Source organism: Chiloscyllium plagiosum, unplaced genomic scaffold (genome assembly GCF_037043375.1).
Source record: "Chiloscyllium plagiosum isolate Xiang-an unplaced genomic scaffold, Cpla_swu_hap1 HiC_scaffold_38, whole genome shotgun sequence".
Taxonomy (NCBI): domain Eukaryota; kingdom Metazoa; phylum Chordata; class Chondrichthyes; order Orectolobiformes; family Hemiscylliidae; genus Chiloscyllium; species Chiloscyllium plagiosum.
Window position 1 is genome coordinate 28,253,757 of NW_028270176.1, and position 16,998 is coordinate 28,270,754.

Below are 16,998 nucleotides of genomic sequence, written 5' to 3' on the forward strand. Positions count from 1 at the left end.
ACACTCACTGACATAATCACACACTCACTGACACAATGACACACTACACGTACAAACACGCAGACTCAGCCTGCTCACGTGCACTCACTCACTGATAGACTCAAACACACTCACTCTAACATATGCTAGCAGACTCATACACTCATGAATACACACGCAGTCACGTCAGACTTGCACACTCACTGACACACTCATATACTCATTCACACGCACTGTCACCAACACACACATGCGCTCACTCACACGCAGTCTTACTCACTCACACACACACACACACTGAAACATTCTCTCATACAGATTCACACTCTCTTGTGTTCACACTGACATCACTCCCACACACAATCACATTCACTCAGTCACTCAAACACAGACACAGTCACACAAGGCGTGTTTCCATACAGAAGGACCACGGACAGTGCTGGGGGGGGGAGGATGTGTCTCCTGATTCTGAAACACTGTGCCCCTCCCCCAGATCCCAACCTGCGTGGCAGCGCCCACCCCTCATCATTCCCGATGAAGGGCTTTTGCCTGAAACATCGATTCTCCTGCCCCTCGGACGCTGCCTGACCTGCTGTGCTTTTCCAGCACCACTCTAATCTTGACCCCACTCCACACTGGCAGAGCCCTGGGAGCCTAGGTGGTAGTGTAGGTGGGGGACGCGGTGAGGGAGCTCCCTGGGGTTGGGGGTTGTGTGAGAGGGTGGGGGTGGGTGGGTGGGTGGGGGGGGGGGGGAGGGGTGGTAAGCGATTGGGATAAGACCGGGAGCCGGCAATCCGAACAGCCCCTCACCCCTTCCAGGTCTTCCTCGATGAGTTGAGAAACGGCCTGGACCAAGGCCTTGACGCTATTCCCGTAGAGCTTTCCGGAAAAGTAGCGGGCTCGGGCCTCCAGCAAGTAGCTCACGACCTGCAGTCTGTCAGGGGGAGAGAAAGAACCGGGAGGTCAGCAGGCCATTCGGCCCCTCTGGTCTGCAACCCCACCCCGTCCCACAATGCACCTGCAGAGTACCCACAATGCCCCGCTCCAGCACCGTTACCCCTCCCCCCCCAACCCCAGCAATCGATCCTCAGACCTCCCCACCCCGCCACCTAACGCTACCCTCTCCTATTTCCCACTCTCTCCCCCCCCATCCCAACCCCTCCCCTCACTCTCCCCGTCCCACCTCCCCTCAGAAGACATTTATCATGGAGTGTTGCATGTTGGGAAGACAGATGGGACTCGAACCGGGGTCCCCAGAACGTTCACTGGGTTAACAGCCCAGTGGCAATACCACGGGGTCATCGCCTCTCCCTCAATACAGTGAAAGGTATTGTTTTGCGTGCAACTAGTCAAACCCTACAACTGCAAATGCATTGGGATGGTAGAACAGAGGGCAGCTGAGAGTGTTACCGGTGCAGAGAATGTGCAGTTTTGGTCTCCTCACTTATGAGGAGAGACCCGAATAGACTGGGATTATATTCATTGGAATTCAGCAGAATGAAGGAGGGATCTTACACAAACGTATAACATTATGAAGGGACCACATAAGATACAAGTAAGCAGGGAGGATATTTCCACTGGGGGGGGGTGACTAGGTGTGGGAAAAGATCTACCGCCCCCTGCCAACCCACGATAGACTCACAGAAGCAAAATTGGCCAACGGTACCAAAAAATACCCAGAATGCCCAAGCAGGCTCACAAGCCAAACCACACAGCCTACGCAGACAAGGGAATACACTTCAAGCTCCCAGTGACAGAGCACCGCAGATATCCCAAAGCCCCAAAGGGCAGTTTCACAACCCAGCAATACAGAAAGAGCAGGTCAGGCAGAGAGGCACCAGCAAGGACATGCTCTGGGAACAGGGCAGTGGAAGCACCTGACCACTTCAGAGGAGACATGAACACCTACCTGTGAAGAGTTACAAATCCCACAACACCGGGTTATAGTCCAACAGGTTTAATTGGAAGCACACTAGCTTTCGGAGCGACGCTCCTTCATCAGGTGGATCCTAACACACAGAGTTTATAGCAAAACTTTACAGTGTGATTTAACTGAAATTATACGTTGAAAATTACCTTGATTGTCTGTTGAGTCTTTCATCAGTTCGAATACCATGATAGTTTCACTTCTTTCATGTGTAAATCCCAAAACCTTTTTTGAAAAAGTTGCATTCTCACGTTAACTGTAACAATGGTGATAGCTAGACAATATGTTGAAGGTGTTAGCCCCCTGTGTTCTCTGTCTGTACCATGATGTTTAGATTGATTCTAATCTAAAAAGTGAGATAACAGAGTTTTACATAAATTCATGCAGTTTTTGAGCAAAGTACAATGTAATCATTAAAAACACCGAAATAGAGAACACACACCGGATCATCAACTCCACACTCACAGGAATCCGATTCACTAGAGAGGAAGAAAAGGACAACCAACTCCCATTCCTAGACGTGATGGTACAGAGAACACCGAACGGAGAATTCACCACAAAGGTACACAGGAAAGCCACACACACAGACCAAGTCCTGAACTACGAAAGCAACCAGCCGAACACACACAAAAAGAAGTTGCATCAAGACACTGTTCAAAAGGGCCACAACACACTGCAGTACACCAGAACTGCAAAAAGAGGAAGAGGAACACCTATACAATGTATTCGCCAAAAACAGATACCCGCGCAATTTCATCAGCAGATGCCTAAGGGAAAGACAACGGAACGAGGACATACCACAACCCAAAGGACTAGCCACACTACCATACATCAGGAGCATTTCCAAACTGACAGCCAGACTACTGCGACCACTAGGACTCATAACAGCACACAAACCAACAGCCACACTCAGACAACAACTCACCAGGACGAAGGACCCGATACCCAGCATGAGCAAAACCAATGTAGTGTACAAAATCCCATGCAATGATTGCACAAAACACTACATAGGACACACAGGAAGACAGCTAACGATCTGCATCCATGAACACCAACTAGCCACGAAACGACACGACCAGCTATCCTTAGTAGCCACACACGCAGATGACAAGCAACATGAGTTTGACTGGGACAATACTACTATTATAGGACAAGCCAAACAGAGAACAGCCAGGGAATTCCTAGAGGCACGGCACTCATCCACAGATTCAATCAATAAGCACATCGACTTGGACCCAATATACCGACCACTGCAGCGGACAGCTGGAACTGACAACCGGAAGCGGCAGGGACAGACCACTATAAACACTGGAGGAAACATCAAAGAAGCGCTTCGCAGGAGGCTCCCAAGCACTGATGATGTCGCCTAGACAGGGGACGAAACATCTGCAACACAAATTCCCAGCTCGGCGAACAGAACCACAACAACGAACAACCGAGCTACAAATCTTCTCACAAACTTTGAAAGTACAATGTAACTCTGCAAGTACAAACTCATCCCACAAAATATATGTGTGTGCATGTGGGTCTCTGTGTCTGTGTGTGTGTCTGTGTGTGTGTGTGTGTGTCTGTCTGTCTGTGTGTGTGTCTGTGTGTGTCTGTCTGTGTGTCTGTCTGTCTGTCTGTGTGTGTCTGTGTGTGTGTGTGTGTCTGTGTGTGTGTCTGTGTGTGTGTGTGTGTCTGTGTGTGTGTCTGTCTGTCTGTGTGTGTGTCTGTGTGTGTGTGTGTCTGTCTGTGTGTGTGTCTGTCTGTCTGTCTCTGTCTGGGTTGGGGGTTGTGAGTGTGAGAGAGAGTGTATGTGTGTGTGTATGAGTGTAGAATGTCTTAAGTCTGTGAGGGGGTGTATGTGTGAGTGTGGGAGTGTGTGTGTGTCTGGGGTGGAGGGTTGTGAGTGTCTGTGAGAGAGAGTGTATATGTGTGTGCGTGAGTGTAGAGTGGTCTAAGTTTCAGAGAGGATGCCTGTGTGAGTGTGGGAGTGTGTGTGTCTGTAAGGGTGAGTGTGAGTGTCTGTGTGCGTGTCTGTGTATATGTGTGTCCGTGTGTGTGTGTATAGGAATGTCTGTGTGTGTGTGTTTGTGTGTGCGTGTGTGTGTAAGAGTGCCTGTGTGTGTGTAGGAGTGTCTGTGTGTGTGTTTGTGTGTGTGTGAGCGTGAGTGCCTTTGTATGTGTGTCCGTGTGTGTGTGTGTGTAGGAGCGCCTGGTGTGTGTGTCCGTGTGTGTGTGTGTGTGTGTGTGTATGTGTGTATATGTTTGTCCGTGTGTATGTGTGTATAGGAGCGCCTGTGTGTGTCCGCGTGTGTAGGAGTGTGTATATGTGCATCCATGTGTATGTGTGTATAGGAGTGCCTGTGTGCGTTTGTGAGTGTGAGTGCCTTTGTGTGTGTGTCTGTGTCACGCTGACATCTTACAGCGTCCACCGTGACAGGGTTGTATGGAGTTGTCCTGAGAGCCGGGCAGTTTGCTACGAATAACGATCTGTTTGAGGTTTGGTGAGACCTTCCCCACACCTCCACTACTTGCCTTTAAACAACCGCCAAACCTCAAACAGATCATTGTTCGTAGCAAGCTGCCCGGCTCTCAGGACAACTCCATACAACACTGTCACGGTGGACGCTGCAAAACGTGTCAGATTGTGGACATAGATACCACTATTACGCGTGGGGACACCTCCCACCTTGTGCATGGCAGGTACTCATGTGACTCAGCCAACATTGTCTATCTTATACGTTGCAGGCAGGGATGCCCAGAGGCATGGTACATTGGGGAAACTGAGCAAAGGCTACGGCAACGGATGAATGGGCACCGCACAACAATCAACAGACAGGAGGGTTCCCTCCCAGTTGGGGAACACTTTAGTGGTCCAGGACATTCAGCCTCGGACCTTCAGGTGACCATCCTCCAAGGTGGACTTTGGGACAGGCAGCAGAGAAAAGTGGCTGAGCAGAGGCTGATAGCTAAGTTCGGTACCCATAGGGAGGGCCTCAACCGGGACCTTGGGTTCATGTCACATTACAGGTGACCACCATTGCACTATACACACACACACACACAGATATTCACACACACACACACACACACACACACACACACACACACACACACACACACACACACACACACACACACACACACACACACACACACACTCCTATACACACACACACACACACACACTCCTATACACACGCACTCCTATACACACACACACACACACAGGTTCTCCTACACACACACACACACACATATATTTTGTGGGGTGAATTTGTACTTGCAGAGTTACATTGCACTTTGCTCAAAAACTGCATGAATTAATGTAAAACTCTCACTTTTTAGATTAGAATCGATCTAAACATCATGGTACAGACAGAGAACACAGGGGGCCAACACCTTCAACATATTGTCTAGCTATCACCATTGTTACAAAGTTAAAAATCACACAACACCAGGTTATAGTCCAACAGGTTTAATTGGAAGCACACTTGCTTTCGGAGCGTCGCTCCTTCATCAGGTGGTAGTGGAGGGCTCAATCCTAACACAGAATTTATAGCAAAAATTTACAGTGTGATGCAAATCAAACAGACAATCAATTTTTCAGTGTATAATTTCAGTTACATCACACTGTAAATTTTGCTATAAATTCTGTGTTACAATTGAGCCCTCCACTATCACCTGATGAAGGAGCGTCGCTCCGAAAGCTAGTGTGCTTCCAATTAAACCTGTTGGACTATAACCTGGTGTTGTGGGATTTGTAACTCTGTACACCCCAGTCCAACACCAGCATCTCCAAATCATGACTCATTGTTACAGTTAACCTGAGAGTGCAACATTTTTTAAAAAAAAGTTTTGTGATTTACACATGAAAGAAGTGAAACTATCATGGTATTCGAACACATGAAAGACTCAAGGTATATTTCAGTGTATAATTTCAGTTACATCACACTGTAAGTTTTTGCTATAAATTCTGTGTTACGATCGAGCCCTCCACTATCACCTGATGAAGGAGCGTCGCTCCGAAAGCTAGTGTGCTTCCAATTAAACCTGTTGGACTATAACCTGGTGTTGTGTGATTTTTAACTCTGTACAGCGCAGTCCAACACCGGCATCTCCGAATCATACCTGTGAAGAGGAATGGAACCATCGATACTGTCAGGATGTTGCATTGTGGGAAGGAACAGGACATTCATCTGAGAACTGTTTTCCAATTAGCATCCTTGCAACAAAATTACTCCATTTCCAGGTACATTATAGTTTCCCCGTTTCTTAATCAGCGTTATTGTGCAGCATTATTCTGAAAATTAGTCTCATCCTCAGCTTGGGTAAGGGAATCCTGGTCTGCCTGGGCAGGCTCTCTGTGCTGTTTCAGCTCAGCCAGTTTCTCATTCCTCAATATCGCCGTACTGTTTGTCAATTTCACTTCGAGCTGTGCTTTGTGACTGATTGGGCAAATTTCTCCGACACTGGGACAAGAGGACAGAGCCTCAAGGTTAGAGGGAACAGATTTAGGGCTGAATTGAGAATTAATTTCTACACCCAGAGGGTTGTACGTCTGTGGAATTCCCTGCCCAGGGAAGTGGTTGAGGCTTCCTCGTCGAATATCTTTAAGGCAACGATAGAGGGATTTTTGATCAGTAAGGGAATTAAGGGTCTTGGAGAGAGAGCGGGTTACTGGAGCTGAGACCATGAAAAGGTTAGCCGTGATGGGCTAAATGGCCTATTCCTGGTCCTAGTTCTTACGTTTTTAAAGCAAACCAGGATTTACACAGTTAATGGTAGGGGAGTATTATCAAACAAAGAGGCCTAGACATTCAGGTCTCATAGTTCCCTGAAAGTGGAGTTGCAGGTAGATAGGATAGTGAAAAAGGCGTTTGGTATGCTTTCCTTTATTGGTCAGAGTATTGAGTACAGGAGTTGGGAGGTCATGTTGCAGCTGTACGGGACATTGGTTAGGCCACTGTTGGAATATTGCGTGCAATTCTGGTCTCCTTCCTATCGGAAAGATGTTGCGAAATTTGAAGGGGTTCAGAAACAATTTATAAGGATGTGGCCAGGGTTGGAGGCTTTGAGCTAAAGGGAGAGGCTGAACAGGCGGGGGCTGTTTTCCCTGGAGCGATGGAGGCTGAGGGGTGACCTTATAGAGGTTTATAAAATCATGAGGAGCATGGATAGGATAAATAGACAAAGTCTTTTCCATGGGGTGGGGGAGTCCAGAGCTAGACGATATAGGTTTAGGGTGAGAGGGGAAAGATATAAAAGAGACCTAAGGGGCAGCTTTTTCACCCAGAGGGTGGTACGTGTATGGAATGAGCTGCCAGAGGGTGTGGTGGAGGCTGGTACAATTACAGCATTTAAAAGGCATCTGGATGGGTATATGAATAGGGAGGGTTTACAGGGATATGGGCCAAGTGCTGGCAAATGGGACTAGATTGGTTGGGATATCAGGGTCAGCATGGACGGGTTGGACTGAAGGGTCTGTTTCCTTGCTGTATATCTCCATAACTCTGTGCCTCTAAGTACCAAGATTTTTTTTTCCTTTATTTATTCACGGGATGAAGGAGTCTTTGGCTGGGCCCAGCATTTATTGCCCATCCCTAATTGCCCAGAGGGCAGTTACGAGTCAACCACATTGCTGTGGGTCTGGAGTCATGTGTAGGCCCAGACCAGGTAATGATGGCAGTGTCCTTCCCTAAAGGACATGAGTGACCCAGATGGGGATTTCCAACAATCGACAATGGACCCATGATCACTTTTAGACTCTTAATTCCAGACATTTTTATTGAATTCAAATTTCACCATCTGCCGTGACAGGATTTTAACCCGGGTCCCCAGAATGTTGACTGGGTCTCTGGGGTAACAGCCCAGCGGCAATACCACGAGGTTATCGCCTCCCCCTCAATCCAGTGAAGAGTATTGTGTTGCCTGTGAACCATCCACAAGTGCATCGAGATAGTAGAACAGAAGCAGGATAGAGTGTTACAGCGAGAGGGAAGGTGCAGAGGAAGGTCAACTCTAACCTAAGGGAGGTCTGTTCCTAAGTCTGATAACAGCGGGGAAGAGGCTGGTCTGAAATCTTTTGGGTTGAGTTTACAAACTTTTCTTTCTTCTGCTTGATGGAAGAGGGGTTATTGGTTTGGGGTGGGAGGGGTATTTGGTTTGGGGTGGGAGGGGGTGTTTGGTTTGGGGAGGGAGGGATGTTTGGTTTGGAGTGGGAGGGGGTGTTTGGTTTGGGGTGGGAGGGGGTGTTTGGTTTGGGGTGCAAGGGGTGTTTGGTTTGGGGAGGGAGGGATGTTTGGTTTGGAGTGGGAGGGGGTGTTTGGTTTGGGGTGGGAGGGTGTGTGGTTTGGGGAGGGAGGGGTTGTTTGGTTTGGGGAGGGAGGGGGTGTATGGTTTGGGGGAGGGGGTGTTTGGTTTGGGAAGGGAGGGTGTTTGTTTTGGGGTGGGGGGTGTTTGGTTTGGAGAGGGAGGGAGAATTTTGTTTGGGGAGGGGGGTGTTCGGTTTGGAGAGGGAGGGGATGTTTGGTTTGGGGAGGGAGGGGGCGTTTGGTTTGGGTTGGGAGGGGTGTTTTGTTTTGGGAGGGAGGGGTGTTTGGTTTGGAGTGTGAGGGTTTTCTGGTTTGGAGAGGGAGGGCTGTTTGGTTTGAGGAGGGAGGGGTTGCTTGGTGTAGGGTGGGAGGGGTGTTTGGTTTGGGGAGTGAAGGGTGTTTGGTTTGGAGTGGGAGGGGGTGTTTGGTTTGGGGAGGGAGGGATGTTTGGTTTGGGGAGGTAGGGTGTGTTTGTTTTGCGGTGGGAGGGGCGTTTGGTTCGGGATGGGAGGGGGTGTTTGGTTTGGGGAGGAAGAGGGTATTTGGTTTGGGGTGGAAGGGGGTGTTTGTTTTGAGGATGGAGAGGGTGTTTGGTTTGGGGAGGGAGGGGGTGTTTGGTTTGGGGAGGGAGGGGATGTTTGGTTTGTGGGGAAGGGTGTGTATGATTTGGGGTGGGAGGGGTGTTTGGTTTGGGGTGGGGGCGGTTTGGTTTTGGGAGGGAGGGATGTTTGATTTGGAGAGGGAGGGGGCGTTTGGTTTGGGGTGGGAGGGGTGTTTGGTTTGGGGAGGGATGGAGTGTATGGTTTGGGGGAGGGGGTGTTTGGTTTGGGGTGGGAGGGGTTGTTTGGTTTGGGGAGGGAGGGGGTGTATGGTTTGGGGGAGGGGGTGTTTGGTTTGGGGTGGGTGGGGGTGTTTGGTTTGGGGTGAGAGGGGTGTTTGGTTTGGGGTGGGAGGGGCGTTTGGTTTGGGATGGGAGGGGACGTTTGGTTTGGGGAGGGAGGGGTGTTTGGTTTGGGGAGGGAGGGGATGTTTGATTTGGGGAGGGAGGGATGTTTGGTTTGGGGAGGGAGGGGTGTTTGGTTTGGGGAGGGAGAGGTGTTTGGTTTGGGGAGGGAGGGCTGTTTGGTTTGGGGTGTGAGGTCCGTTTCGTTTGGGGTGTGAGGGGATGTTTGGTTTGGGGAGGGAGGGGATGTTTGATTTGGGGAGGGAGGGGTGTTTGGTTTGGGAAGGGAGGGGTGTTTGGTTTGGGGTGGGAGGTCCGTTTCGTTTGGGGTGGGAGGGGGTGTTTGGTTTGGGGTGTGAGGGGATGTTTGGTTTGGGGAAGGAGGGGTGTTTGGTTTGGGGTGTGAGGGGATGTTTGGTTTGGGGAGGGAGGGGTGTTTGATTTGGGGATCAACAGATGCCTAAGAGAAAGACCACGGAACGAGGACATACCACAACCAAAAGGACTAGCCACACTACCATACATCAGGAGCATCTCGGAACTGACTGCCAGACTACTGCGACCACTAGGACTCATAACAGCACACAAACCAACAGCCACGCTCAGACAACAACTCACCAGAACGAAGGACCCGATACCCAGCATGAGCAAGACGAATGTAGTGTACAAAATCCCATGCAAGGACTGCACTAAACACTATATAGGACAAACAGGAAGACAGCTAACAATCCGCATACATGAACATCAACTAGCCACGAAATGACACGACCAGCTATCCTTAGTAGTCACACACGCAGACAACAAGCAACATGAATTCGACTGGGACAACACTACTATCATAGGGCAAGCCAGACAGAGAACAGCCAGGGAATTCCTACAGGCATGGCATTCATCCACAAACTCCATCAACAAACACATCGACCTGGACCCAATATACCAACCACTACAGCGGACAGCTGAAACTGACAACCGGAAGCAGCAGGGACAGACCCCTATAAACACCGGAGGAAACATCAAAGAAGCGCTTCGCAGGAGGCTCCCAAGCACTGATGATGTCGCCTAGCCAGGGGACGAAACGTTTGCAACAAAAACTTCCAGCTCGGCGAACAGAACCACAACAACGAGCACCCGAGCTACAAATCTTCGCACAAACTTTCTGTGCTGTGTTCACCACTCTGTCCGATCTCCTGGTGTTGAGTAGAGCAGTTGCTGCACCAAGGTGTGATGCATCCTGTCTGGATGCTGTCTACGGTGCGCCTGGAACAATTGGTGAGAGTCGTTGTGGGCGTCCGAAAGCACAGAAACAGACCCTTCGGCCCAACCAGCTCATAATCCCAAACTAAACTAGTCCCACACCTGCCTGCTCCTGGCCCGTCTCCCTCCAACCCTTTCCTGTCATGTCCTTATCCAAGTGTCTTTTAAATGATGTAACTGTCCCCACACCCCCCACTTCCTCATTCCACACATGGACCACCCTCTGGGTAAAAAAATTGCCCCTCGTGTCTTTGTTAAATCTCTCTCCTCTCACGTTAAAACTGTGCCCCCGAGTCTTGAAATCCCTCGTTCTCGGGAAAAGACACCCACCATCAACTCTAACTATCCCTCTCATGATTTAATAAACCTCTATCAGGTTGCCTCTCAACCAGTGAATAAAGTCCCAGCCTATCCAGCCTCTCTTTATAACTCAAACCCTCCCATTCCCGGCAACATCCTGGGAAATCTCTTCTGCACCCTCTCCAGATTAATCATATCCTTCCTATAACGGGGCGACCGGAATTGGCACAGTATTCCAGAAGGGGCCTCACCGATGTCCTGTACAGCCTCAACGTGACGGTCCCAACTCCTACACTCAAAGGGCTGAGCAATGAAGGCAAAGTGAGTTAAACCCCTCCTTAACCCCCCCCCCCTGTCTATATGTGAAGGAAGCTTCAAATGATGATGTACCTGAGCCCCTCGGTCACTCTGATCTACAGCACGGCCCTACCATTAGTTGGGTATTCCCTACCCCTTGTACCAAAATGCAAGACCTTACATTTCTCCAGATTGAACTCCATCTGCCATTTTTCAGCCTGGTGACCCTTTTTGATCGAGATCCCTTTGTAATCTTCGATAACTTTCTTCGCTGTCCACTGTGCCACCAATTCTGGTGTCAACTTACTAACCGAGTCTCCCACATCCTCATCCGGACCGTGGACATAAATGACAAAGAAAGTGAGCCCAGCGCCGATCCCTGAGGAATATCGCTGGTGACCAGGCTCTCCGGTCTGAGAAACAGCCCTCCAACCACCGCCCTCTGTCTCCTGCTGTGAAACCAATTGTGTGTCCAGCTGGCAAACTTGTCCGGAATCCCATGCCGCTGTCCGAAAGCCCTCGGCCCTCTGGGAAGAAAACAATGTGGCCTCACCTCCGTTGTTAAACTGTGAGCCTCCAGATGCACGTCCCTGAGTGGATATCCCAGCTTGGTGCAAACACATTGGCGACACAGATCAAACATACAAACACACCCGAGAGAGACAGACAAAACAACAACAGAGAGACAGGGAGATAAGAGACAGACGCACAGGGAAATTGAGTTACGTTACCTGCTGATTTTGGGATATCTCACTCTCAGTCTGTCACGAATCCTCACCAGGACGAGAAAACCCTCAGCTGCCATATGTTACTGTAGATGAGAATATCAGACCTTTCTGTTAACTGTCCAATAATGAACCCATTTCCTAAAATTGTTCACATCAAACTTTTTTTGCACATTTACATTCCCTCTCAGGACATGGGGGTCCCAGGCTGGGCCCAGTATTTATTGCCCCCTGTCCCTAGTTGCCCCCCCCCACCTTGAGAGGGTGGGGGTGAGCTGCCTTCTTGACCCGCTGCAGTCCATGTGCTGTGGGTAGCCCCACAATGCCCCTGAGGGAGGGAATTCCAGGATTCTGACCCAGGAAGGAACGGCCGATATATTTCCAAGTCGGGAAGGTGAGGGGCTCGGAGGGGAACTTGCAGGGGGTGGTGTTCCCATGTACCTGCTGCCCCTTGTCCTTCTAGATGGAAGTGGCCGTGGGTTTGGAAGGTGCTGCCTGAGGGTCTTTGGTGAGTTTCTGCAGTGGGTCTTGTAGCTGGTACACACTGCTGTTACTGAGGGTCGGTGGGGGGAGGGAGGGGATGGTACACACTGCTGTTACTGAGCGTCGGTGGGAGGGAGGGAGGGGATGGTACACACTGCTGTTACTGAGCGTCGGGTGGGGGGAGGGAGGGGATGGTACACACTGCTGTTACTGAGTATCGGTGGGGGGGGGAGAGGATGGTACACACTGCTGTTACTGAGCGTCGGTGGGGGAGGGAGGGGATGGTACACACTGCTGTTACTGAGCGTCGGTGGGGGGAGGGAGGGGATGGTACACACTGCTGTTACTGAGCGTCGGTGGGGGGAGCGAGGGGATGGTACACACTGCTGTTACTGAGCGTCGGTGGGGGGAGGAAGGGGGGGGAGGGGATGGTACACACTGCTGTTACTGAGCGTCGGTGGGGGGAGGGAGGGGATGGTACACACTGCTGTTACTGAGTGTCGGTGGGGGAGGGAGGGGATGGTACACACTGCTGTTACTGAGCGTCGGTGGGGGAGGGAGGGGATGGTACACACTGCTGTTACTGAGTGTCGGTGGGGGAGGGAGGGGATGGTACACACTGCTGTTACTGAGCGTCGGTGGGAGAGGGAGGGGATGGTACACACTGCTGTTACTGAGCGTCGGTGGGGGGAGGGAGGGGATGGTACACACTGCTGTTACTGAGTGTCAGTGGGGGGAGGGTGGGGATGGTACACACTGCTGTTACTGAGCGTCGGTGGGGGAGGGAGGGGATGGTACACACTGCTGTTACTGAGCGTCGGTGGGGGAGGGAGGAGATGGTACACACTGCTGTTACTGAGCGTCGGTGGGTGAGGGAGGGGATGGTACACACTGCTGTTACTGAGCGTCGGTGGGAGGGAGGGAGGGGATGGTACACACTGCTGTTACTGAGCGTCGGTGGGGGGAGGGAGGGGATGGTACACACTGCTGTTACTGAGTGTCAGTGGGGGGAGGGTGGGGATGGTACACACTGCTGTTACTGAGCGTCGGTGGGGGAGGGAGGGGATGGTACACACTGCTGTTACTGAGCGTCGGTGGGGGAGGGAGGAGATGGTACACACTGCTGTTACTGAGCGTCGGTGGGAGGGAGGGAGGGGATGGTACACACTGCTGTTACTGAGCGTCGGTGGGGGAGGGAGGGGATGGTACACACTGCTGTTACTGAGCATCGGTGGGAGGGAGGGAGGGGATGGTACACACTGCTGTTACTGAGCGTCGGTGGGGGAGGGAGGGGATGGTACACACTGCTGTTACTGAGCGTCGGTGGGGGGAGGGAGGGGATGGTACACACTGCTGTTACTGAGGGTCGGTGGGGGGGGGGAGGGGATGGTACACACTGCTGTTACTGAGCGTCGGTGGGGGGAGGGAGGGGATGGTACACACTGCTGTTACTGAGGGTCGGTGGGGGGAGGGAGGGGATGGTACACACTGCTGTTACTGAGGGTCGGTGGGGGGGGGGAGGGGATGGTACACACTGCTGTTACTGAGGGTCGGTGGGGGGGGGGAGGGGATGGTACACACTGCTGTTACTGAGTGTCGGTGGGGGAGGGAGGGGATGGTACACACTGCTGTTACTGAGCGTCGGTGGGGGGAGGGAGGGGATGGTACACACTGCTGTTACTGAGGGTCGGTGGGGGGGGGGGAGGGGATGGTACACACTGCTGTTACTGAGCGTCGGTGGGGGGGAGGGAGGGGATGGTACACACTGCTGTTACTGAGCGTCGGTGGGGGGAGGGAGGGGATGGTACACACTGCTGTTACTGAGGGTCGGTGGGGGGGGGGGAGGGGATGGTACGGTACACACTGCTGTTACTGAGCGTCGGTGGGGGAGGGAGGGGATGGAACACACTGCTGTTACTGAGCGTCGGTGGGGGGAGGGAGGGGATGGTACACACTGCTGTTACTGAGCGTCGGTGGGGGGAGGGAGGGGATGGTACACACTGCTGTTACTGAGCGTCGGTGGGGGAGGGAGGGGATGGTACACACTGCTGTTACTGAGCGTCGGTGGGGGGAGGGAGGGGATGGTACACACTGCTGTTACTGAGCGTCGGTGAGGGAGGGAGGGGATGGTACACACTGCTGTTACTGAGCGTCGGTGGGGGGAGGGAGGGGATGGTACACACTGCTGTTACTGAGCGTCGGTGGGGGAGGGAGGGGATGGTACACACTGCTGTTACTGAGCGTCGGTGGGGGGAGGGAGGGGATGGTACACACTGCTGTTACTGAGGGTCGGTGGGGTGGGGAGGGGATGGTACATACTGCTGTTACTGAGCGTCGGTGGGGGAGGGAGGTGATGGTACACAATGCTGTTACTGAGCGTCGGTGGGGGAGGGAGGCGATGGTACACACTGCTGTTACTGAGCGTCGGTGGGGGGAGGGAGGGGATGATACACACTGCTGTTACTGAGTGTCGGTGGGGGGAGGGAGGGGATGGTACACACTGCTGTTACTGAGTGTCGGTGGGGGGAGGGAGGGGATGGTACACACTGCTGTTACTGAGCGTCGGTGGGGGGAGGGAGGGGATGGTACACACTGCTGTTACTGAGCGTCGGTGGGGGGAGGGAGGGGATGGTACACACTGCTGTTACTGAGCGTCGGTGGGGGGAGGGAGGGGATGATACACACTGCTGTTACTGAGCGTCGGTGGGGGGAGGGAGGGGATGGTACACACTGCTGTTACTGAGTGTCGGTGGGGGAGGGAGGGAATGGTACACACTGCTGTTACTGAGCGTCGGTGGGGGGAGGGAGGGGATGGTACACACTGCTGTTACTGAGCGTCGGTGGGGGGAGGGAGGGGATGGTACACACTGCTGTTACTGAGCGTCGGTGGGGGGAGGGAGGGGATGGTACACATTGCTGTTACTGAGCGTCGGTGGGGGGTGGGAGGGGATGGTACACACGGCTGTTACTGAGGGTCGGTGGGGGGAGGGAGGGGATGGTACACACTGCTGTTACTGAGCGTCGGTGGGGGAGGGAGGGGATGGTACACACTGCTGTTACTGAGCGTCGGTGGGGGGGAGGGAGGGGATGGTACACACTGCTGTTACTGAGGGTCGGTGGGGGGAGGGAGGGGATGGTACACACTGCTGTTACTGAGCGTCGGGGGGGAGGGAGGGGATGGTACACACTGCTGTTACTGAGCATCGGTGGGGGGAGGGAGGGGATGGTACACACTGCTGTTACTGAGCGTCGGTGGGGGAGGGAGGGGATGGTACACACTGCTGTTACTGAGCGTCGGTGGGGGGAGGGAGGGGATGGTACACACTGCTGTTACTGAGGGTCGGTGGGGGGAGGGAGGGGATGGTACACACTGCTGTTACTGAGCATCGGTGGGGGGGAGGGAGGGGATGGTACACACTGCTGTTACTGAGGGTCGGTGGGGGGAGGGAGGGGATGGTACACACTGCTGTTACTGAGGGTCGGTGGGGGGAGGGAGGGGATGGTACACACTGCTGTTACTGAGCGTCGGTGTGGGGAGGGAGGGGATGGTACACACTGCTGTTACTGAGGGTCGGTGGGGGGAGGGAGGGGATGGTACACACTGCTGTTACTGAGCGTCGGGGGGGAGGGAGGGGATGGTACACACTGCTGTTACTGAGGGTCGGTGGGGGGAGGGAGGGGATGGTACACACTGCTGTTACTGAGCGTCGGGGGGGAGGGAGGGGATGGTACACACTGCTGTTACTGAGCGTCGGTGGGGGGGAGGGAGGGGATGGTACACACTGCTGTTACTGAGGGTCGGTGGGGGAGGGAGGGGATGGTACATACTGCTGTTACTGAACGTCGGTGGGGGGAGGGTGGGGATGGTACACACTGCTGTTACTGAGCGTAGGTGGGGGGAGTGTGGGGGATGGTACACACTGCTGTTACTGAGCGTCGGTGGGGGGGAGGGAGGGGATGGTACACACTGCTGTTACTGAACGTCGGTGGGGGGAGGGAGGGGATGGTACACACTGCTGTTACTGAGCGTCGGTGGGGGGGAGGGAGGGGATGGTACACACTGCTGTTACTGAACGTCGGTGGGGGGAGGGTGGGGATGGTACACACTGCTGTTACTGAGCGTCGGTGGGGGGAGGGAGGGGATGGTACACACTGCTGTTACTGAGCGTCGGTGGGGGGGGAGGGGATGTTTGTGGATGTGGGGCCAATCCAGCGGGGGTTGCTTTGTCCCTGGATGGCGTTGAATCCGGCATGGAAAAAGAGTCATAGAGATGTACAGCACGGAAACAGACCCTTCGGTCCAACTCGTCCATGCTGACCCAGATATCCCAACCCAATCTAGTCCCACCTGCCAGCACCCGGCCCATATCCCTCCAAACCCTTCCTATTCATATACCCATCCAGATGCCTCTTAAATGTTGCAATTGTACCAGCCTCCACCACATCCTCTGGCAGCTCATTCCATACACGTACCACCCTCTGGGTGAAAAAGTTGCCCCTTAGGACTCTTTTATATCTTTCCCCTCTCACCCTAAACCTATACCCTCTAGTTCTGTACTCCCCCACCCCAGGGAAAAGACTTTGCCTATTTATCCTATCCATGCGCCTCATGATTTTATAAACCTCTATAAGGTCACCCTTCAGCCTCCGACGCTCCAGGGAAAACAGCCTCAGCCTGTTCAGCCTCTCCCTGTAACTCAGATCCTCCAACCCTGGCAACATCCTTGTAAATCTTTTCTGAACCCTTTCAAGTTTCACCACATCTTTCCGATAGGAAGGAGACCAGAATTG

General features: G+C 52.8%; 1 long non-coding RNA gene across 1 annotated transcript in view; it reads right to left on the reverse strand.

The window, feature by feature from the left end:
- Positions 1 to 793: 793 nt before the first annotated feature.
- The window catches only part of LOC148139355 (uncharacterized), a 146,585-nt gene continuing 130,380 nt past the window's right edge, over positions 794 to 16,998 (reverse strand). Inside the window, exons 2-4 of the long non-coding RNA XR_015753720.1 lie at positions 11,731 to 11,810; positions 2,056 to 2,252; positions 794 to 913 (exon numbers count right to left, since the gene is read on the reverse strand). This is a non-coding gene — a long non-coding RNA (uncharacterized LOC148139355). The remainder of the gene's footprint in view (positions 914 to 2,055; positions 2,253 to 11,730; positions 11,811 to 16,998) is intronic.